General features: G+C 51.0%; 1 protein-coding gene across 7 annotated transcripts in view; it reads left to right on the top strand.

Annotated features, from left to right (window-relative positions):
* The window catches only part of SAMD4A (sterile alpha motif domain containing 4A), a 103,440-nt gene that overhangs the window by 41,145 nt on the left and 38,098 nt on the right, over positions 1-24,197 (top strand). The window lies entirely within an intron of this gene.

Here is a 24,197-nt window from a genome sequence, read left to right as displayed (position 1 = left end):
AAAACTTGGACTGGCTATTAAAACCAGGATTTTGTTGGCTAGCCTCATATCTGATTACATGGAAGTGTGGGAGCTAATGCTTTCTAAAGCTATTTTTCCAGTCTTTCAGATGTTCAGTCGTATCACCTACCGTAGCTGATCAGCAAGACTTCCCTCCCCACCGGCCCTACGCCTTCTAATCAAACCCGCGTGCCTCAGGAAGGTCAAGAAAAGCACTTTTTGTTCTATGTATTTATTTTTAAGTAAACGTAGCTGACATTCTACACAAAGGATCTTAAAAACAATTTTGCTGAACTGCAGAGGAGGTGGAGAAACTTGTTGACTGTAAGCATAGGACTGGCTGGGTGGTTTCAACTGCCGGAGGTGAGAAACTGTCTCAGGAGGTGTAAATTACCCCATTTCTGTTGAATGACACAGAGCCGACAGTCCGGCTCAGCCGAGGAGGATCTCTGCACCTCTGTGAGGAGTTCAAACAAACTCCTTTGAACATCTTTGCAGAAGATGCATGTGGAAATGTACAGTCCTCCCTTGCTTTGCAGAGGGAGCATCATCTGACGTGTGCAGGATCCTCAAGAAGAACAAGCAGAGCAGCCGCCCCTTGGACTGATTCACTTTCAATTTTCGGAATGAATCTTTTTATCTTTGTATTGTATATGAAGGTACTGAAGGGAACTCCTATATAGACTACTGGAAAGAGCACTGAGATGACTTACCTGTCTTCCTGCACTAGTAGCATTGGGCCATTTTGGACACACTTGTCTTCTCTGCTCTTAAACTCTTCTATGAAGAAGATGATGCAAGCTCTTTGGTCCAGTGCTTTGGCGCCCTTGTTGCAAACAAATTTTCCCTAATGCATAAACTAACACTCCTTCCAGCACATTGCACTGAGTCCTCCCTGCTGCCTGGAAGCTGGCCTTTCATTACACGATGAGGATGAGTCTGTGGGAGCCGTGGTTTCTGCGGGACACGTGGGGCTGCGGGTGGGAGGCTGAAGGAGTTGGCCTTCTCTGTCTTAACTGGAGATAATTCTGTGGGAAGCGTGAATTTGTCTACTGTAGGTGCTGGTCAATAGAGATGATGTTTTCCAGTCTGCTCCTCAGGGTCATGAAGAGCTCTTCCATGAAGTGTACATCTTTGGGTCTGGAGTTATCTTTCTATCCTGTGCAATAACGCCCTTAGCAAGGCGGCGGTCTTGGCCGAAGCAAAGGTTTTGGTTTGCTACGGTAATGTGGTGAGGATGACGAAGATGGCATGATACACTTTGCTGGAGGACACCAGCACTCGAATGGCTGAGGTGGTGGTGGCTGGGGAGGATGAGCAAAGTTTGGGCAGATACCGTGAATGTGCTGTTTATTGTGGGAAATTCAGTAGCAAGCAGAGATGTTTGATTACCCTCTTTGTCCCCTGGGCTAGATTTTGTTTACGAAAGACAGGTTTCACCAAAGAGGCGCTACAGGCATAACCTGAGACCAAAAGCAAGTTTCCGAGTGCTGGTCGCTGAGAATTTATTTGATTTCATGCAGTGATGGAGGTGTTTGCTGCCTTCTTCCCTGCCTGGTCCTCTACTGTCACCGAGGGTTTTCTTTAGCTCTGAATGCGCAGGAGATGCGATTCTCTGAGGCAGAGTGAGGTTGGTGGCAGGTTTCTCTTGGTGTGACGTGGGCAGCATTGCACCTGAGTCTCGTTTTGGGCAACGCAAGACAGCATTGCCCCAGTCCAGATCTCCAGTGCTCTGCAGGGCTGTGTCCAAGGTTGGGGACCGCGTGTTCTGCACTGAAAGGGTAACGCTGACTCCCTGGTGGGCTTGGTTTGGATGATCCTAAAGTAGCGGTCTATTAGGTAGGTCCTGTCTCCCCATATTGGCTCATCGGGCACAGCACTATCACAAGAGGAATGTTTTTCAGGAGTCTACAGCATCAAGGCACTTCAAGTCTGCAGCCAGGTTGACTTTCCTGTTGTTGGCTCTTGGGTGGGGTCTTCTTGCCTGTTGGTGTTGAAGTTTCGAGGGAGCTGGTGCCCATGGCTTTGATATCTGGCTGCCATCACGTTGCCAGAAAGCTTTTTGTTTTCTCCTTTAAGGCCTCACCCCATGTGTTGTGAAGGTGCCCGGGGCAAAACAGTAGCCACAAAGCTTGTGAAATAGGCCAGGAAGAAATGACAAACGTGTCCTTACTCGAAGTCATGCACTGGCTGATCAGATGCTACTTCTTATGTGGGCAGCCTTGGCTTCTCATAGAAATTTGGGGAAAGTTGCCTGGCAAGATACCCAGAGAGTCACCAGCACCAGACTGTAGCAAAGAATGTGCTGCAGGACCAAGAGCTCCCGAGGACAGCCCAGCACCCATGTCGCTTGGATCTTGAGAGCTGTTGCAGGTCTTCACTATGTGAGGTGGAGAGGTGTTTTGCCCCGGAAGGTACAAATCATTCAGGGCTTTCTGGGTCTCATCGATCCATGGTCAGAAAAAGACCAGGAGCCAACCTGCGGTGTTGGCAACCCAGTGGATGGCCAGTTGCAAAGCTGAGTTGCGTCCGTCGGACGTGTTTGTCATCACCAGCATCAGCTTGACCTCCCTCATGGTTTTGCCCAGAAAATTCCTTCAGGGGCAGGCTCGAAGGTAAGCCTCCATTGCGAAAGGCTAGGAGACTTCTGAGGAGAAATGATGTAGAGAAGTCCCAGCCCCATTCATCTGGTGAATCCCAGAGGATTTACACTCTCCTGTTCAGGAGAAGAATGTGGGTCTGGGTCTCCTCGTCCTGGCCTGGAGCAGCCCCCATGGAGGGCACCGCTGAGGGAAAGCTGTTACAAGAGTGCCCTAACGTTACAGAGGAATAATGCAGAAACTCTGAACGAGCCATATGTATATAGGAAGTATTTGGAAAGATGTTTTGTCTTTAGAAGCGAGGATGCTTCATTAATCTCACTGAATAATGCCAAGCCATAGATTATATTCATAATAGATGTATTTCCATACTGAAAAGTAAGTTCACGTGGTCTTTACGTGACTAGAGATTAGAAGCAACTGTATTTTAAGGCAGCCCCATCAGGCTATTAGAAATAGTGTGCTGAGAGGTCAGAGGATGGAAGGACCCAGCTGCGCCCCAGAGCCGTCTGTGTGTCCTCCCACGCCGCGGCTGCGCCTCTTCGGCAGCTTCGTGGAAAATTTGGAAAAAAAAAAAAGGGTTAAAGAAAATTGCTGGGACTTGCAGTGAGCTTGCCTTGATTTCAGCATCCGAAAATATTAAAACCAGCAGCCCGTGCAGTCCAGACCACGACAGAATTTGGAGGCTGTGGTGCAAGTATCCCGGAAACTGGTTTCGTATCTGTAACCCAGTAATCCCCGACGCTGGGAGAGCTGGAAGTGGGTTGCATTTCAGGGCAGTGAAGCTGTTTAGCCAGGCTGGAGAAACCAACTTTTCCTTGCAAGAAGAGAAAAAGCTCATTTAATGAAAGCTTTGCACAGCATCTGAGGGGCAGCTCCGGTTTCACGGGGTTACCCAGAAAATGCCTCAAAGAAAAGAAAGCGGCAGAAGTGTTCGCAGGGATTGGGTTGCTTTTTTCCTCCCCAGCATTTTAATGTTTTTTTTCCCCTCTCTCAAAGCCCAAACCTCCCCCATCCCCTTGCCACATGGGCAGTTCCTCCCCTCGGGCGGGCGGACAGGCGGTTTTAGGTCCCCGGCTGGAGGGGGTGAGTTGCCGCAGGAGCAGTTTTGGCTGATGGGCACCTGTGTGAGCCCAGCAGGGAGACTGGGTCCCGATCCCATCGGCAATGCAGAGCCCTGTGAAACACCAGTGGTGGGTCACGTCGTGATCGGCGATGTGCGCGTCCCCCTGGATGTTGCCCACCCAGGGGCAGATTTGAGTCCCAGGGAGATGGTTCTGTACCACCGCACCAGGCTGTTCTTGCACTGCTGGATGAGGCGGTTGAGGATGGGGGAATGGTTTTTAAGCCGCTTCTGCATTCATTTGGTATAGTGGAAAATCATTGTGATACGGAGCAGTGGGAAATGACAGCCCCGATGTCGAAGAGGACAGCGGGGGTTGAAGAGCTCTGACTTTGTCACTCGTCTTCCATTGACAGCATGTCCTGCCACTTCTCCGGTGCCGCCACTCAAAGGCGCAGAGCCTTTAAACTCCTGTGGAAGCACTTGAAAGAGGAAAGGCCGGGCTGAGGATGAAGGAGATGCTGGCGCGCTCCAGCCTGGCAGCTCCGCTGCTTTTGCGGGCGGTTTGCTGCGTGCTAACGAAGCAGCGAGATCGGTCTGTCCACGGCAACTCCTGTGAGCAGGAGTGCTTGCTGCTTGTGCTGGGCTCGCAGCGTGACGGAGGGGAAAGGAGGTTAGGAAGTCATGCAGGGGGTGAAAGTCCTCTGGATCCTGGGAGAAAATGAAGAATATTCTTCCCTTGCCTTGCCTTGCCTTCTCTTGCCTTCCCTTGCCTGGCCTTCTCTTGCCTTGCCTTGCCTTGCCTTGCCTTGCCTTGCCTTGCCTTGCCTTGCCTTGCCTTGCCTTGCCTTGCCTTGCCTTGCCTTGCCTTGCCTTGCCTTGCCTTGCCTTGCCTTGCCTTGCCTTGCCTTGCCTTGCCTTGCCTTGCCTTCCCTTCCCTTCCCTTCCCTTCCCTTCCCTTCCCTTCCCTTCCCTTCCCTTCCCTTCCCTTCCCTTCCCTTCCCTTCCCTTCCCTTCCCTTCCCTTCCCTTCCCTTCCCTTCCCTTCCCTTTATCCTATCCTATCCTATCTTATCTTGCGTTCGGCATCCTGTTCCATCCAGGTTGGCATCAGCGACATGGGGGATGTAGGAGAGGGGCAACTGTCCCAGGTCAGGCAGCGCCAAGGCTGGTTTTCAGGCAGGTCCCTGGCAGCTGCCTCCCAGGGAGAGTGACAAGGGACTTCTCGCAGCCTTTGTGCCGGCTGCCCCGGGAGCCACTCAGGTTTCACCCCGAAATAACTTCCTTCTGCAAACAGTGGTGGCCGTTAGAAGATCTGAAACCTGAGCGTGGCCTCGCATTGGTCACTTTGTCAAGCCGGGAATTTAGTGCATCTATCATCTCTCCCCCAAAACTGGTTTCCAGTTTTGCCCTGGTGGTATTTGGTGGGACTGGGAAACCAGGGCTTCTCACCGCCTTCCCCAGCTCCTCCCGGTGCTGCTGCGGGCTGGTCCTGCAGAGCCTGGTGCCACTTCATGCTCCGAACGGATTGTCAGCATCTGATGGAGAAGCGTCGCTGGGAATAACATTCCCTCCTGCTGCTTTTCTATATAAAACTTCCCACTATTTATTTTGCAGTTTTTCTTGTCGCGCTGCTTCACGTTGAGAATAGCGATTTGTTGTGCAGTGACTGTACGTGCATATTCCACAGCAGCAAGGGGACTGCGGGAAGTGGCAGCTCAGGGAATTTGTTCCCGGTGTCCAGTTTTCTGCCTTTAGCAAGTCTCTCGCTGTGTTGCTGTTCATAAAGAAGCCCAGAAGAGGAGCGGAGGCTTTGTGAGCATTACTCACGTCAGTGCTTTTCTTTATGGGGTGGCCAGCGTGCGGGAGCTGCAGAGCTTCCAGTTCCCTGCTCCTTAAGGCATTGCTCCTCAAGGAGCAAACCTGGAGTAGCTGGTGGAACAGTGTTGCCCACAGGCTTTAGTGAAAGGCTACGGACTGCAAAAGCAGCCCTCTACGTGAAATACTATGCTGGGTTTACATTAGCTAAGAAATACCATCTCCTCCTAATACCGGGAGGAGACACAGTAGAAAGGCGGAGGAGGGAGATGATAGCTCGGAGTTGTATGAACCTCATCCCAAAGTTTCCCTTCACACCACATAAGGACGGTTGGAGACCTGGAGGACCTGAGCAGTTGTGGGAATCCCTTTGAGCTGGGAAGTGCTGGAGCTTCACTCTCGCTACGGGGAACGGGGGTGTAGACCACATCTCCCCGTGAGCTGGAGGTTGCAGACATCGCGCTGGGCGGGACGATGCTATTGCCGTATTGCGACGCACCAAAGCCTTTCTCTGGCTCTTCTGTGCTGGGTGGGTGCACGTTGCACCTCTCCAGCCAGAGTCCAAATTTCTGGAGGTATTGGGCAATCAGGTCCTTCTGCAGGGTAGACTTGCCTGCAGCGGAGCCCAGCTGCATGGGATGGCATGGGAATAGGAGTGGAGTGGAGTGGAGTGGAGTAGAGTAGAGTAGAGTAGAATAATTTCAGTTGGAAGGGACCTACAACGATCATCTAGCCCAACTGCCTGACCAATTCAGGGCTGACCAAAAGTTAAAGCATGTTATTAAGGGCATTATCCAAATGCCTCTTAAACACTGACGGGCTTGGGGTATCAACCACCTCTCTAGGAAGCGTGTTCCAGTGTTTGACCTAATGTCCAGACTAAGCCTCTCTTGGCTCAGCTTTGAACCAGGTGGTAGCATGTTGACCTTCCCCATGGTCCCCAGCAGTACGTAAGCTGCTCCTCTCACCAATGCATCTGTGTGCTTGGTTGCTCATCATCTTGCCACGTTTTTCCAACTTTGCTTCTGGCCAAGAAAAGCTTCCAGCCCCATTTCTGAGGATCCAGCTTGTTTTAACACGCTGTTCGTGGGCATGCGATTAGGGCTTGAGGCATCGCGGGGACAACGTACCATGACTGCCAGGAGTGGTGAGGCGTGATTTATCCCCTGCAGAATCCCAGCGAGCATTGCGTAGCTCTCCTAATTTACTAGATTTCTGCGCATTTACCACGGTGTCGCTGCAGATCGGCTCAGAGCCGCTTGAGTAGCGCGGTTGCTGATCGGCTGTAATCAATAGCCTGGAGGGTAAGACAGGGGTCAGCAGCTTCCAGAAACCCTGTCGCTTCTCATGTCCATCACTTCTGAGCAGCGTAGGTGGAATCTTTCCATGTGGGTTATTGCAGCGTGTTCCTGCTCTTCAGGGGCAAAAACCAGGATGCACAGGAGGGGACTTTCGTCTGCAGGAACATCCGTTCCTCCCTCCACAAAAATACCTGGTTTCCATTTTGCTGAAAGTTTATTCCCAAATATTACGGAATTTGGTCGAGAAATTTAACTCTCAAGGCATTCTTGTGGTTTTTTGGTAGTTGAAAATGGACGTTTTAGGGAGGGAGGAGGAAGGACTTTGGTTTGGCTGAAAATTTGCAGAAATGGTAAAAGCTTTTCAGGTTTCAGGCTCTAAGAAGTGTGGAAGTCATCATTGCTGGGAGCTGGGAGAGCGGTTGGTTTTCTCCGTCGGTCTTATGGCTCAAACACGTCGTGTTACATGGAGATTTTGCAGTCAAACGGAAAATGTTGTCCCACTTCAGCCGTGCGATATTTCACCAGGTGTTCAGGGATGATCTTTGCTTTCGCTCCCCCTTTCTGCCTGCCCTGACGCTGGTGGCCAGGGTTGATAACACCAACCCTTGGACCACCAGTAGCTGTTGGAGCTACATCAGCTGCTGCCAACTGTCCCCAACACCCATTAGTATATAAACTGTGGCAAAATGGGGCTGTACTAGTTTTTTGGGCTCCTCAACATAATTTTGGGGACTTTCGTAGGCAGCAGCTATTACGGGAGAGGAGCTGGGGTGTTCGGCACCATGCATGGCCAAACCAGCCAGCCGAGCAGTGGGAACGTGGGATTGCAAGGATCATCCGTTCTTCTGTGTTCATTACGTTACATGTCCACGTTGACCCGTGTCATGTTGTGTTCACGATGGAAGGAGCATCGTGGAAACCTTCCCGGTGAAGTAGCTGTGGCTGCGGCACCGCCAGATAGTTTTAACCCCCCCACGCTCCAAACGAAGCCTTGCAGCTCCTGGGATGTTTTTTGTGAAATATAAATAAAAATGGGGCGAACAGCAGTTTTATTCTGCGGGAGCAATGTCGCTCTTTGTTTTGAGGTCCTGCAGCATTTTGTAGGTATAAGAGAAGCAAAAAGCGAGGCCGGTTATAAAGGAAAGACAAGCCGGCTGCCTTGACGTGCCAGCGGCGGGCAGCACTAAACCGCGGTGAATTCCCTGGTGAAAGGTGCTTTTTAATCCGGTGTTTCCTGCCTTGTGAGAGCTTGTTACAGCTGGCAAAGATACAGGGAGTCAGCCGAGGGCTGGTACCGCCGCTCTGGTACAAGCTGTTAACTGGTGAGAGTCAGCTCTTCCAGCCCACTTGGGGTTTTGTTTTGGTTTGTTTAAAAAAAAAAAAAAAGGAGTTTCACTTTGCTTTGAATGTCTGTGTTAGAGATGCACAGATTTTTCCTGTCCTCCCTGAGTCAGCCCCCAACCCTCCCCTCCCTCCTCTTTGACGTTGGCACTTCAGGGCAGGATCAAAGCGGGTGAAATGAGAAAGTCTCCTCCTCGGGGTGACTCATCCGCTGGCTTTGGTCAAGTGCTTTGCTGCTGGGTGATGCGAATAGCAGGAAGGGGAAGGGATGGATGTCTGCACTGCCCAGCTCCTCCCGGGGCTTCCGCACCCCGAACACGCAGTGTGTGTGCGCACGCGTGGGCGTCTGCTCGTCCTCGGTTTGCACCCAAACCGTTGTGGTTCGCTGTTCATCGTAATTTCAAGCCAAAGCAAAATATGTCAGTTTTTAGGCAGGGAGGAAATCTTGTCGAATCTGGGATGCAATCAAATCTATTGAACTGGTTTTTTGTTGTTTTTTTTTTTTTATTTTATTTGCGGCAGAGGGTTTGAAGCGATGAGCAGCCAGGTGTTGCCCCAGGCTCCCGCAGGGCAGAGCGATGTGGCCAGCCACAGACAGGGCTTGATTTTTACACCTTGAGCATCGCACAAAAAGTTTCATTTTTTTCAAAGTCCTGGGTACGTTTTCCCTGTGAGGAGCTTGGCTGCGGAACAGGCTCTTGCTCTTCGGTGTGTGGGGTGCGTGCAGCAAGAGGGGCTCCCCCTGATGGATGTTCTCCATTGTCCGGTGCTGGTTTCCAGCAGTAGACTCCATGCCCTGTAGCTCCTGAGGTTCCCAAGAAAGCTGAGGACCGGGCCAAAGCTCAGACCAAACCACAACCTTGCTTATCTTTTTTTTTAAAAAAGAAGTCTCGGGAGAGCTGCACAAGCTGCATTTGGGCAAGAAGCCAATTTGTCATGGAAGGGGTTACCTGGGGGGCAGAAGCGTGCTTCCCACCCACCCCAAACGCTTATGGAAATCTTAACAAAGAAAGGAAAATAATCCTTTTTTGGCTGGCAGATCACAGAATCATAGAACCGTAGGGTTGGGAGGGACCTCTGGAGATCATCTCGTCCAACCCCCCTGCCACAGCAGGGTCACCCAGAGCAGGTTGCACAGGAACGCGTCCAGGCAGGTTTGGAATGTCTCCAGAGTTGGAGACTCCACCACCTCTCTGGGCAGCCTGTTCCAGTGCTCTGCCACCCTCAAAGGAAAGAAGTTCCTCCTCATGTTTAGGTGGAACTTCCTATGCTCAAGTTTGTGCCCATTACCTCTTGTCCTGTCGCTGGGCACCACTAAGAAGAGCCTGGCCCCATCCTCCTGACACCCACCCTTTAAGTATTTGTAAGTGTTGAATGCACAGACTCAGCCCCTTGTCCCGCGCTGCCTTGCGGTGCTCCTGAGGGCCTTTGGCTGGGGCATGGAGGAGGATCCAACGTTCATCCCCAGGGGTGGGATGAGCCCCTGGCGTGGTGGGGGTCCCCATGGCCTTGCTGTGATCTCAGGGCTTGTCCCTGTGCAGCTGCGGTGGGGGGGCTCCATACAGTCACCCCAACCAGGAGCGTGCTGTGGCACGCTCAGACCCACCTGAAAAAACCAACCTGGGGACACCGATGAGGTTCTCCTCTCCCAGCTCCTTTCTGCTCTGGGGGAGAAGCTTTGTTGAGGGGTGCCGGCATCTGCTCCAGGTTCACGAGTTTTGAAAGCCCGGTGCCAGCAGCCATGGACGTGACGTTGCACACAGCCTTCTCCCTCCAGCTCCTGGTCTCCTCTTTCTGCAGGGCTCGGTGGTGCCTGGCAGCGCCAGAGGCAGCTGGGGCATGAGGGGGGTTTTGCAGCATTTTCATGCAGCGTTTTGCTAAGAGCAGCGGCAGATGATGACAGTGAGTTTCATTCATAGCAAAACTTTTCCTTAAAACTCCTCTCCTTTTTCTCCAGGCGTCGCGTTTCCTCTTACTACGTGGAAATTACATTATTGGCCAGTGTGGTTCCAGCATTTCTTTTTATTTTTAACATTTCCACGTCTGCTGTGGGACAGGAAGCGACGGTAGCAGTCCCCCAGCATCCAAAGATAGGAACCAGTTTGTTTTATCTTTATTTTGGACGTGTTAAATTTTGCTGAGCGCGTCTTGGCTGAGCTCCAGGATGCTGGACCAAGCCCACCATATTCAGAGGGAAGTGAATAATTACTACTTTGTGGTGGTACCGTGGGGAGGAACGCAAAAGTGTTTGCAAAACGCTTGTGAAGATAATGACACCCCCCAATTTTATGAGCGGCGGCGTTACAGAGCATGCTGTAGATATCTCGTTAATGCTTGGTGATTAGAGGACCAGACAAGAAACACCGTTTCCAACGGTGCCCGATTTGGACTTCCTTTAAGAAGGGAGTGGTGAAAGGGAGGGCTCAGCCAAAAATAAACGAGCATCTCAAAGGCAGATGGTCCTATTCACAGACCTAAAATTACACCAGCGAGGGCCGGGCAGGATGAAAGGAATTAGCATCTGGTGGCGCAGGAGGGCCGTGGCTCTGCGCAGGGTGGGTGACCAGATGGCCTGGGCTCTGTCGGGTGTCCTTCCGCAGGTGGTTTCAACCCTTCCCCCGCTTGCAGACCTCTCTATAGATTTAAATTTATTTATTTATTTATTTATTTATTTATTTATTTTCTCTCTGCCGGGGAGGTGCATATTTCTCCAGAGCAAATGTAGGCTCTCTGGCAGGAGGCTCGCGTCTCCCAGTTCCCTTTTATGGACCCGTTCAGCTGAGGAGCTCTCAGCTGGGGCTGGGACCTTTCGGCAGCGCAGCACCGCCATTCATCCCCAGGACAACCAAGCCAGCCCCAGTGGTGGTGGTGGGGAAACCTGTAAAGGCTCAAGCACCTGCTTTCCCAATAAATGTGCAGCCGGTTGCTTCATTTCTGTGGACTCCTCGGTGAAATGAGGTGCGATGAGCCGCTGGCTGTGGCCGCTCCGGCTGCCTGGGGCACTGTCCTCCTGCATCCCGGATGGATGCTCGCTGGTTGTTCCCTGGAGTAGCTTTTCAGGGTGCAGAGGGGCCAACGCTCACTTAAAGGATGGTTTTCCCTTCTCAGCAGCAAAAGACTTTTGTGGAGCCGTGCTGTGAGTCCCATCAGCATCCCGATCTAGGTTAAAATGACCTTTTTTTTAGTTTATTCCCCCACTCCTGGTGTTATTTTTAGCCCGGAGGAGGCCAGTGACCTGGTTTGTGGCGCAACCCCATGAACGTTGGGAGGGGTTGGTTGGGACGTGGAGCCTGGTGCAGGTGCTGGTGTACCCCTTGCACCCCATTGCCTGGGAATCCCTTGTTTCCCATTGCCTGGGAACCCCTTGCGCCCCATTCCCTGCCGCGACCAGAGGGTCACTTGCAAGTGCATTTCTATGAAGCGGCTCCAGACAGCATTTGAAAACTCCTGAGGTTTAAAGGCACTGTTGTGATGCAAGAGAAAAACCTAAGAACTTAAGATTTGAATCCCTCTCCCCCTCCTCGCGTGTATGGGGGATTCAGGGAGGGACTGGATTTGGTCCAGGGTTTGTAAATGTTAATTACACAATACATCATACCATTCTGCAAAGGACAGGGCAGAAATCTCTGGAAGAAATCGCTGACTGGTGGTGGTGGTGTGTGTGGAGTTGTGTATGTGTGTGGGGGTTGCCTTCCTACATAGCCACATTTATTTTTATTTTAACTTTTGAGCTTAGTATTCCAGGAAAGCCCATTAAAAGCTGGCAGCCGCCCGCTAGTGAGCAGCTTGCCGGAGCCGAGCGCCGACGTGTGATGCCGGAGGAGCTGCGCCGACGGTTGGGGATGACTGATGGCACGAGGTGTCGGTGGAAAGGAGGGGAAAAAGGGGGATGTTCTCACTCCGCTGAACTTCCTTCCTTTGTGTTTCCTATTAAGCCGAGGGAACCGCGCTGATGCGGCTGCTTTTGCAGCCTTCCAAGCTCCGATTTAATTGTGGATGATTTCATCCTGGCCTTTTTTATGTTGAAGCCAGTGGCCTGCGTCATGCAGCAGTGAATTTAGGCAGATTTTATTTGCATGTGAGTCATTGAGCTTTTCCAGCTGAATGTCACCAACTTGGAATTTTTGTCTGATTTTGTTGTTGTTTTTGTCTCTTGGTGTTTTTCCACCGGGCTTTTTCCCTACCCCTCGCTGCCTCCACTCCCTTCGACCCTGGCTCCGTCCCTCTGCAACTGCCCCCCCCCCCCAAAAAAAAAATAGGAAAAGGCTAAATATGCGTTTGAGTTGGCAGTGCGAAAGGACGGGATTATGAATGTTCGGGGAGCCGGGGTGTGTGTGTGGTGGTGGGGGGGGGAAAGGGTGCTTTATGTCTCTGGGAGGGAAGGACTGGAGCCAAGTCAAATTGAGGGCTCTAATTTGGGAGCGGTGTTATTACAGGTCAGAGGGAGTCAGTTACTGGCTAAATTGGGAGAGCTGTCACATGCGGGAGCTGTAAATGCTGCTCACGTGGCTGGGGCACACGGGCTCTCGGACGACTTGGTTTGGTTTTGTTGACAAAGCGCTTAAAAAAAAATAAATATATTTTAAAAAAAAAACAACAACTGTTTATTTTCCCCCAAAATAGAGGCTCCCTAGCAGTGGCCCTTCTGCCTCCGCTGCCTGCTCGTCCCGGCCCTCGCCTGCCCTTTGCACAGAGAAGTTTATAAATAGAGCAACTCCTCCATTATGTGCAGCTTCAGTCTCTTTATTTTTACACTGGAATCCGTTCAATGATTAACAGTTTAAACCATGTGCTGTACATCAATACCTTACATACCCTTCATAACTTATTTTTAGTAGTATTTCCCCCCCCCCTTCTAAATCCTTTATCCATGTTAGGCAACATGGTTATGACATTCAGATAATTTTATTTCTTTCTTAGCCTTTGAAGAAACTTATCTGCATTTCAATTGGGCTTTTGCTAAAAGGCTTTTTGCAGTTGAAATTAAGAAGTCAGAGGAGTATTTCCTCCCTGCCTGCGGTTGTGCTGGTAGTCTCCTCACCGAAAGCAAGGAAGATTTGGGCTTTTTTTGTGGATTAGGCTCAGAGAAGAGATACAGAAATGGCATATTTTATTTCTTTGGCTTCCCGCGTCCTAGGAAATTCCACTGAAAATCTGGATTTGAAGGCGTGCGGCGGCCTATGAGCAACATAAGTGAAAGCAGGCAGTGAACTCATTTCCCACCTGTACCCCCATGTCCCAGCAGCAGCAACACCAGCAGCATTTTGCCATTGCTGAGCTCACCAGCTCCAAGAAGTGATGGGACTTCTGGAAGCAATCGGCAACCCCTTGTTTAATTAGACTTCTAATCCTCGCTGACCCATCCCGTTGCCGTGGGCTGAGCTGCCTCTGCGGGCTGGCTAAGCTCAGCTAACTTTGCGTGGCAGCCAACGAAAGCCACTTGACCCAGGTCCTCGTCGGGATATCTTTGTCCATCAGACCTGGCACGGCTGCTCTGATATTTCTGTCTCCTCATTGCATGCACAAGGGCTGATGGATTCCCCTCCGCCCCGCTGTCCAAAAGGGATGGCATTTTGGTATCGTTTCTGCCATGATAGCTTTCTTCCACCCACCCTGTGTGGATGGTGCACCTGCCTTCTGCTGCTCTCCTGCACCAGTGGGTAGAGGTGGAGAAACACCTCACCCGGTGATGTCCACGCCATTGATGGTGCTTTTGCAGTTTTGCACGGTTGCTGTTGTCAGGTGGGACCCAGGCACTATTTTCCTGCACTTTCAAAAGACCATCTTCCCCATCCGAGGTTCGGGAGCATGATGCCCCTGATGCCCAGGAGCTTGTGTGCTCCAGCGAGTAAAGAGAAACTGGTGCTGTGAGTCCTTGTCTGGTGTCAGGCTGGCTTCACTCTTCAGGACAGCTTTTGTAAGAGGTTGACTGGTTTGTCTACCCAAGCGTCTGTCCTCCTTCTGGCCTTTGGGTGAGAAGGGAGGAGGTGGTACCTCATCCTTGCCGATGCCCCATCTGGCTCTGAGCTCTTATTTCTGACACTGAACGATTTCCCACATTTTTCTGTCCAAGCGCCGACCCCTCAGACAGAACTTGTGGGATTTGCACTCTTGTTTTGCGCCCATTGGCACCGCCGTCATCAATGTAGTCTTCACTCTGTGAGACCATGCTGGCTGGACTGCGACTTATAAAATCGGTGAAGCGAATTCATCTTCCCCAAGGTGTTTTCCACACCAGTGCTGGCCACGTTGCGTTGAGGAGCTCAAACACCATTGCACGTTGGGTGTAGGTTCCCTTGGCACCAGTGGGGTTTTCGATAAGTTTTCCCAGCGTGTCGTCTTCGCTGTGAGTCAGTGAGATGCTCTCAACGTTGCAAAGCTCTGCATGAAATTAAAAGTCATGTTGCTAGGGAGTGTTGTGATAATACATGGTATTATGCTCTGTAGCAAAAGTGTGCCACAGATACAGCCTAGAAAACAAATCCATAAAACCTCCCATCGGATGCACGGTATGAAAATGGAGTGTACTTCAGCTTGGTATTAAGTATGTCATGGAAAAAGACTCCCGCTCCTTCTGAATTTCCTGAAAGTCTGCTTTGGGCTGAAAACCGTAGTGGCTGCAGCCAATTTAGAGAAGGAAAAATCCCTGCTCTTGTTGCTGTCGGCAGAAGCACACTTAATGATCGTGCCATGCGAATCTCCAGTGCTAAAAATATATTGCTTCTGGGTTTGTACAAACAGCCTCCTAATAACTGGAGCTCTGGCAAGCTCACAAAGGTAGAGGGGGAAAATGTAAAAATCTTTTTTCTTTCTACTCACTCTGCAGCGCAGTAGAGCTGAGCTAGTCTGTCCTGGTAGCTCTCGGCGTGAATTAAGGGATGTTTTGTTGAGGGATCTCCCGTTTTTTTCTGCTTCTGATGGCCTTTAAAGGTCCCTTGCAAGCCAAACTATTCTATGAGTCTCTGATTTGTTTCGGAGCACTTTCGGCACCTTTCAAGAAGCACAAAAAATAGGCCAGCGATGGCCAACATTCTTCTTGCAACCCAGCTGTGCCAGGAAACCCGTCCACGCTGCCTTGGCAATGGATGTTGAAGAACTGGCCCATTGCACGCAGGGGGATGTTGGGTGTGGTTGCAAGAAGGTTGTGTCTTTTGGACAGAACTGTTTTCAGTGGTGAAGTTTGCACCGTTACGTTTAACAAGTCAAAGGGATATTGCGTAATTGATTTACACGGAGCTTCTTAATCTTGGTCGTTAAAGATGGAGAAGATGCTCCTTCCTGAAGTCCTCTGTGCTCTTGTCAGTGCTGAATCCTGCAGTATAATCAGAAATGCTTTGCCTTTGATGGCTGTACAGCTCTTGTCTTTGTTTTTCCAAGGAACCAGTATTGCCTGCAGTGGGGACATCCCTGGCCACCTCCTTTTGCAGGACATGCTGTCCCTATTGCTCCATTTTTATGGCATCCCTTCCCTGCATCCACACGGGTCTGTTCACCTCCCCTCCTGCTTGGAGCTTCTCTGCAGCAACCGCTCGGGTGGAAAAGAAACATTAGGAAAATACTTAATGTATTTTTAGCCTCTTAGAATGTGATGTAGCTGCTGGAAACACGGAGGAGAGCCAGCACCAAGTGAACCGATAGGTTGCAACGCATCACCGGCAAATCTTCCGTCGAGCGCTGGTGCTCCTTGGCACCGTCGCGGAGACAGGGTGCAAGGTGGGTCATGTGTGATGGAGAAAGGAGGTTGTGCACGTGCCTTGTGTGCTACGAGTCTCAGATTGCTGCCTGACTGTCCTCTCCTTATGGGTGTTGGTGAACAAAAGGTCTTGTCCTTCAAAGAGGTCATCTGCACTGAAGTCTGCACAGAAGCAGACCAGCTAGGGAAAGAGGGAATTGAGCAATTGCCTTTTTGTATCTCTTTATAGACCAAAGACGCTGGGGTAGCACTGAGCCGTGCAGCAACCTTGGACCCAGAGGTTCATAGCTGTCAGGGTGGGTGCTCAGGGCAGGAAAGCGCAGAGCCCCGATTGCCACAAATAGCAGTCCCCAAGCCCTCCTGGTGTCCAGGTCTGGTTTGCAGACCTTCTGGCTTTTCCCTGCTCTAGCCAAGGCTTGTTCCAGGAAAAGAGCTTGGTCGCTACTCCCCAAATTTCTCCCCAAGTTGGGCTGTTAACACCTGCAAGGGAGGGAGTGAAAGCAAACACCAGTTGTGACGTTTTCTTGGTTTTACCTCTCTCAAATCCTGCATTATCTGCCAGGATGAGCGGTTTCAAGGACCTGAGAGGAAGCAGTCCCTGGGATGCAGAGCTGGCCTCTCCCGGCCGCTGCAGCAGGGAGACGCGGGAGGTGCCAGGAAGCCACGGGTGCCGGATCCAGCAGGCGCTGATGCTGTTTGGCACGGCTCCCGTTGCCTCCAGACGTATAGGATTAGGTCCTCCCGCTCCACGCTGAGGTCAGCTCTAGCACAGGCATAAATTCAAGCCCATTCGAACGTAGCAGGGGGAGGCTGATGAGGTTTACACACCGTGCCGCAGCCTCCCGGGTCGTAGAAGTGCTTAGAGACATCACCGGTGTCTTCTTGGCTGTGTTAGCGGTGGTTTTGCATCGATTTGGATGAGACGAGGAGCAGGATTCGGGTTGACCGGCATTTCAATGTCAGCCTACATCTCCGTCTTGTGCAATTGGCAGGTCTGCAATAACCTCTCTCATCGAGATTCCTTTCTATTAATTAGCGTCGGTTGCAATAGCGAAAAGGCACATGCTGAAATTCTTCTTACTCGGCATCTTGTGGAGGGAGAAGGCTGCCAGGTTTAACAGGGAGGGTATTGATATGCTCTGAGTGGGGTACAGAGAGGGTTTCCAACAGGGTTCTCACTTGGTATTTTTCAGTGTTGGTCTTTTGAGTGAGGCTGATTTAGGAAGAGAATGATGGGAATTCACCCAAACAAAGTATTACGAATGGGTTGGCGGGCAGGTGCTAATTACTGCAAATAATAATTTAAATCCCTTCGCCTGGAAACACGCTGCGGTTCACCTTCAGTCGAGCTGCTGCGGCGGGAGCCAGGGCAGAGGTTCGCATCTGTAGCATCGGAGAGGAGGTTTGTGTGATGGGTGGTGGGGAGCTGGACCATCTTGCAGACCAGTAAATCCAGTTGCAGGAAGGCTGGGCCTGGCAGCAACCTGCCCTTGGTTGATACACTCGGGGCCAATTCAGACTTGTGGGTGAAATCTCTTCATTTTTTGCTCTTCTGCTTTAAGTTGGCTGCGGACCACCCTGTGTGAGGTGGGGTATGGTCTCTCCACCCCACTCATGCTTTTCACCAGCCCGAGTAAGACTCGATCCACGTGGGTGCTGGAAGTCATAGAGCCAGCAGAAGTGTTACCGTGGGCTCAGGATTAATGAGCAGAGACCCATGACCTGTTAGAGACAGGACATTTAGCTTCTACTAAGCTTACCAGAAACAAAAGGGGAAGGTGACTTGAGTGCAGAGTCCTGAGTACCTTCACTTGAGAAAACGCGCGACACCAGGGAGCTCTTTAATTCAGAACAGAATTTATCCTGAAGCCAGATAAATCCAAGCTTAAACCAGATAAATTCAACTGGAAATGAAGACAAACTGAAGTGGTTGGGAGACATTGGAACAAATAGCCAGTAGATGTAGGGTTGGGGCTGGTTTCTTGGTGGACGTTCACTGGGAGATGACATTTTGGCCAAACAGAGGTTGTTGGGCTGTGTTCGTATGCAAGGCTCAGGTTTCTTGACTCCCTTTTGGCCTGAAATGATGAAGACACTCATGCAGCTGTAATGGGTGTTAGATACCAGCGCTCACCTTGGTTGCTGCGGATTTTGGTGATTTCGGTGGAAGCGCAGCCTCTTGCTTGTGTGTATGGAGGAGCTGGTGGGTAGTGATGTGCTGCTGGGTCTTTATGCAGCAGGAGGAGGCCGGGCGTTGATTTTTCTGCCCCTGGCTAAAAAATGGGTGCCTCCACAAAGCTCTGCCCCTCGCCCAGAGCTGGTGCTGTATCAGTAATCCAGGAAACGGCGAACAATGGGATCCTCATCGGGGACCTGCTGAGGAAGGCCTCCTGCAAAACCTTCCTGCAAACCCAGAAATAGCCATCGCTTGCACCAGGGCAGCCGATTTCAGGCTCGCTTGAAGCACTTGCAAGCTGCCTAAGCACGGATTGGATTTCTGCTTTGCTGTTGGCCATCCAAGACACAAAAACCTCGGAGTCATCCATCCCTAGGAGGACTTGGTTGCCAGCCAGGAGCACCCAGTTCTTCAGTCCCTAATGCTGCAGCATGTTACTTTGCAAGATCAGGGATCCCAACCTCAATTTTTGGTGCAAACTCTTGTTTTTTCTCCCCGAGGACATCTGAGAGTGACAGTCCATTCAGCCCTGCTGTGAAGGTGCTCTGTTTGGTGGGTGCCCTTCAGATGCGCACATCTAACTTTTAAGTCATTTCTGGCTTGGGCAAATTATCTGAATGGGCTTTTGAGACCTTTTAATGGAAAATGTTGTTAAACTGAAAACAAGGGTATAATAAAACAGTAATTTAAGAGCAATTTACTGACAACTGGAGCCCTTAAATGCACTGACTTACCATAGTGGAGTGATGACACCAAGCCCGCTATTTGAAGGTACTCTTTGTCAGTCAGAAAATTCTTGGGCAGGTTTTAAAGCACTTCCAGTCTTTAACTGTTGTGCTGGTTACTCATGATAAGCTGTTGTCTAGCTCATAAATTACACCTCATTCATCTTTCCCGCTCCGTCAAAGCCCCAGTCAACATATTTGTCTACTTCACGTGTGAAATGTGATGTCGTACATGACGACGGCAGGATAACCCAATTTCTGCTTTCAAAATGAAAAGGTTTATCGTGGTTGGGGTTGGTTGTTTTGGGGTTTGTCTTAAGCGCTTGAGAGGTACCACGCTTTGCCATTGTTCCTTGGAGGCATCTCACCTGGTGAGACACACGCGTTCATGTGTCCATTCAAGCTGCCTTGGGCCATCCCGCCAGACAGGGTCGATGTTTTCGAGGTCTATACGCAAAAAATCAAAAATAAAAGAAAACCCCAAGCAGTTAGGTACTTCAGGGTTTCTAAATGCAGGCACCAGCGTGCTGCGTGCGTTGATTTTTGCAGGTGTCCACAGGGACTGTGTATCCCTGCCTTCGTCCATCCAGGCTGGCTTTACCTTCAGACAACTGCGACTGTTCCCTATCCATCATTAACAGCTTCAGGAGCTTCACGTGCCTCACTGGTGGTTGAAATAACCCGGGCATCTATCAGGAGGCAGGTTCAAAGTAAAAGCAAGAAGGTCCTTCACACAGGGTGGCGTTAGAGGTGGACCCGTCACCACCGAACATGAAGGCAATTAACAGCTTGCAGGGATCCAGAAGTGATTAAACAGATTTGCAATAGAGAAATCCAATGACGGCTTATTAAATGGACAAACATCACCTCTTTCTGAAGGAAAGCATTCAGGGATAGCATTGGGCCTATTCATAGCACAGGTTTCAGCCTTGGAAGCAGGACCCGGCTATATTTGGTGCTGTATTGATACGCAGGGACTCTGCCCAGGCATCAGCTGTGCTGTCTAGCAGCAAAATCGTGTTGGTTAAATAATCCCGTGTTAGAAAGTAGTTTCACATCCCACCTTCATTCAGCTTCTCACCCAAGAAAGAGAGTCCCGTAATGAAAATTGGGGTTTTCTGCTTCGGGGCCACTGCCAGGTCCCATCCCTTCCCAGAACCAGGGTCACAGGGCTGAGGTGGGAGCCGGCTCCTTTGGGTGCTCATGGTCAGTTGTTATTTTAGCTCATCTCCAAAAGGAGACGTTGGTGCATGGACAGAAACGGGTAGGACAGGGAATCTGGGGAGTTCTGGAGCAGCAAGGTGGAGTTTCTAACTTTGGGGCTTTCTCTGTGCTCAGATTTGCCTGCTGCAAATACCCATAGTCTTGCCATCCCTTAGAGCAGCGAAAGCCTTGTCGTGGGAAGCATCAGGCATCCTTGAAGCAGCACCCAGGGGAACTAATGAGGCTGTAATGTAATCAGTGCCTGCGACCCCCTACACCACCACAGGCAGCGTGCCGGGACCCTGGGATGTGGGACCCCAAACCCGGACACATCCTAACCGCGGCTGACCCAGGGGGTCTTGTTCTGGCAATAAAGGGTAAGATCCCAGATGTCCAGGGGTACCTGGCAGTGGATAGGGAGCTACATGGTGGCTCCTGTGTTTGGGGAGAGGGTGGAAAGGGGCATCGGAGGGGGGTCACCAGCTCCTCTCCCCCTGCCCAGCTCCAGCTTCGCTCCTCCCACACCGCCCTCTCCAGATCCCTCTGTTTTCTGGCAGATAGGATTAAGCCTGACCTTCTGCCCCATCTCAGAGAGAGCCAAACCTCTTTCGGATCTAATTATTTTCCGTTTTTGTTTAATTGTGCACATCCTGCTGCTGGCTGAGAAGGAGAGCGGCTGCTGCCCGGGCTGGGGCAGGGAAGGGCATTGATGCTCCATTCGCATCGATGCTCCATCTCTTTGGGGCTGTGATTTCAAACCCCCCACATCTCTTGGAGGTCCAAGGCACATTTCCCAAGAAGCAACTCTGGCACCATCCTGTGTTTCTCCAGTGGTGACCTTCACGCTTGGAATCCCCCCCCATGAGATATAGAGGAGCCCGGCCATGGCCACCTGCCTCCCCCATCCTCTTCCTCCTCCCCTGCACCCAGTTTGCACGGGGCTCTGCTTTTTCTGCGTGGATTTTGCTACATAATTCCTATGTACAAGCGGCACCGGCTTCTTTTAGCGGAGCATTACATGCCTTTTTTTTAACCGTCTTTTGATTTCTCAGTTTATCCAAGCTGCCGCAAAATCCCTCATCAAAATCCCGCAGCCTCTCCCCACAGACGGTGCTGGGCTGGGGTTTGGCTGTGCTGGGTTGAAAGTGCTGCCGAATCGCCCTGACGGCGATGGCAAAACACGGGGATGATACGGGAAGGGGTGAAATCCCTCTACGGGAGGAGGGGAGAAAATAAGACGGGTTTTCACTTCCCAGGCAGACGACCAAGAAGCAGGGGAGAGAGGGGACAGATAAATCGGATTCAGCGTGACACAAAGCATTGCTTGCAGCAGAATTACGTCTGCGTATGGAAAACAGGGAGATGCTCTGGTGGGCAAATGCTCAGGCTTCGCTTGGTGCAAGAGAGACGTCTGGAAGGTGTCCCCCACATGCAGCGGGTGGTGTGTGCAACCGGTAGCTTTCCAAAATCAGGCGGCCTGGCCATGCAATTTGTCCCCAGTAGGTGCTAAACGGCATTGTGCTGTGTCTGTGTCTGGCATCCTGGAGCTGGTGGTCCCCGTGTCGGGGCTCGGAGGCGGTCGCAGGGAAGGTGGTGGACAGTGACTTGTGTCGAGCCTCAGCTGGTGCTGTTCACAGTCGTCCTTGCGGCACAAATCTGCTTCCATCAGCTTTTGTAGAATCATAGAATCACAGAATCATAGGGTTGGAAGGGACCTCTGGAGATCACCTAGTCCAACCCCCCTGCCAGAGCAGGGTCACCCAGAGCAGGTTACACAGCAAATGAATTGCAGACGAGTGATCCGGACTCACGTTGACTTCTGCGCTCCCTGGACTTAGAGAAAAAATAACGATAGCAACGAGAAATAGTAATGAGACGGGTCTGTGGCCAAGACGACGTGTTTCAGGGGAAGGCAAAGGCCAAGCTGTACAGGCTGTTCTCGCAGGGAAGGCATTGTCCCTAATTCCCACAGGCAAGGGAGGATGGGAACCCACCCACTGCAAAGAAAAATGAAGCATTTGGGGCTTATTTCTCCCTGCCTGCAGCTTTGCCTCGGTTCCAGGTCCCCTGCAGCTGGTGGAGTAAGGCAGGTGCCACGTGGACATCCCAGTGGTTTCATCCACAGCAGGATTTACACCTAAAAGCAAAGGGTCTTTAAGGCTTCCCTCTTGCTTTCTCAGCAGTACCTATGTTTAATTATTCTGTGCAGCAGAGCTGCTCCAAAGTGGTTTGAGGTTGCTTCTGTCCAGAATACCCTCCACTGGGTGGGTAGAGCCAGGCTCAGGGTGGAGAGGTTGCGTCTGGATCCCCCAAAGCTGTGTCCCTTGTGCCTCTCGGCGCAGCAGCACGAGGTGGCTCGGGAACGCCAGTGGCCGGGTCGGGAAGCAGCTCTGGAGGAGGGATGGTTCTGTGGAGAAGTAAATACCGCTACAGAAGATTCCAGCGAGAGCCGTCAGCGTTTCCAGCAAGCCATCTAGTGGCTTCCTATTAAAACGGTTGCACGCCTTCAAACCGGGAAGGTGAAGCAGGAGGGGTGAGCGCTGCACGCCACCGTAGTCGTGTCGAGGAATCGACATGCAGGGTTTGGCCCGAATTGGGAAAAGGCCCTGCTGTAATAGCCGCCTTCTGGATCACAGGGTGGTGGAAGGATTGGGTTAGCTGCTGGGCGGCAGCGTGGTTCTTCCCAAGAGCAAACCTGATGGGTGATCCTACAGATGGGCATCGAGATCTTCATTTCACTGGTGTGACTTCGGTTACCCTAGCTCAAAAATACATGAAGGATATAGGGTTAGGCAATGATTTAGAGCAGCTTCCTCTCCAGTACGGACAGGAGACAGCAGACAGAGAGGGAGAACATAAAGTTTTGGGGTTTTTTTATAACGTGAGAACTCAGGGCATTTCACTTGGTGAAGTTTTGGGCAGCGAGTTGAAATCAAAGAGAAGAAAGTACTTTTTCACCAGCCAGTTCAGTTAGCACAGGCACAACCTGCTACAGGGACCGAAAGTTTGAAGGCTTCATAGAGGGGTTTGGTAAACGCTGGAGACTGACCTGGGGCTGGGAAGCGTCAGTCGGGTTGTCTAGGTAGATCCTGAGCTGTCCTTGGCTGGTATTTATATAAGCAGTTTGGGAAAACCTCCAGTGATGGAGATTTCACAGTCTCCGTAGGCAATCTCTCCCTGCACATCACTAGCCCTACCTGTAGGACGTAGTTTCTTCATGTCTGACCTCATTCGCCTTTGCTGCAATTCAAACCTATTACTGCAACCCCCCGGGAGACACGGAGAACAGCTTGTCCGCATCAGTCTTCCACCTCTCAGACAGACAACAGGCTGGCTGGTGTAGCTTTTATGTGCAACGCAGTATTTGGACTGATGTTCAACCTGTGATGCTTCCTGACCCCAGGCTCTTCCCCTCCTGGTGCCGCACAGCGGTTTGCTCCCACCTGCCTCCAGATGTTTGCGCCTACTTAATGTAGCTGTGTTTTTCTCACTTTTCTCTAAGTCTCAACATTGTTTGACTTCTAATCCTGTTTTCTGGAGCGTTTTCATTTCTCCTAGAGTGTTACCTACGCATTGAATACATTTATCCCATCACCCGTATCACCGATGACACACTGGGTAGTGTCACGGCCAGGACAAGGCTCCTTGCTCAGCATATCCTCTGGCGGTGAATCACCAGTAACGACTCTCTCCATATGGTTTTCTGATGAGTTGTGTGCCCACATTGGAGTAGTTTCGCCCGAGCATGTTTCTCTGGTGTGCTGCTGAGGAAGCCGTGTGCGGCAGCGCCTAATGAATATCAAGATATACGGCTCCAACGGCTTCTCCAGCTATTCACAGGCCAGTTACTCTGTCGCAGAAGGAAATTAAGTTGTTCTTGACAAATTGGTGTCGGCAGTCACTTATCATCTTGTTATCTTCTAAGTGCTTACAAATAGGTTGTTTCATTATTTGTCCCATCAGTTTTCCAGGAGTTGGAGTTAAGTGACCAGTTTGTAATTCCCTGGCTTTTCCGTTTGCATATTTTTAAAGCTAAACCCTGTGTTTGCTTTTTTCCTTGGCCTTCTAAAACCTCTCCTGTCTGCCGTGAGCTAGCAGAGGAACGATAGCTCTGTGGCTGCTTCAGCTGAGCTCTTCCCTCTGTCCCTTTGGGGCAGGTTATCGCACCGGGCTGGTGGATGGACCAACACCCTGGTTTGGTTTTTGCCCTCCTGCTGGGTTGCTTCTTCCCTTCGCCCTCTGTGTCTCTTCCCTGTGTTAGCTCATTTGAATCTTACA

Source organism: Larus michahellis, chromosome 4 (assembly GCF_964199755.1).
Source record: "Larus michahellis chromosome 4, bLarMic1.1, whole genome shotgun sequence".
NCBI classification, from domain to species: domain Eukaryota; kingdom Metazoa; phylum Chordata; class Aves; order Charadriiformes; family Laridae; genus Larus; species Larus michahellis.
Note: the sequence above shows the minus strand (reverse complement) of the source record. Positions and strands in the feature narration are given on the sequence as shown.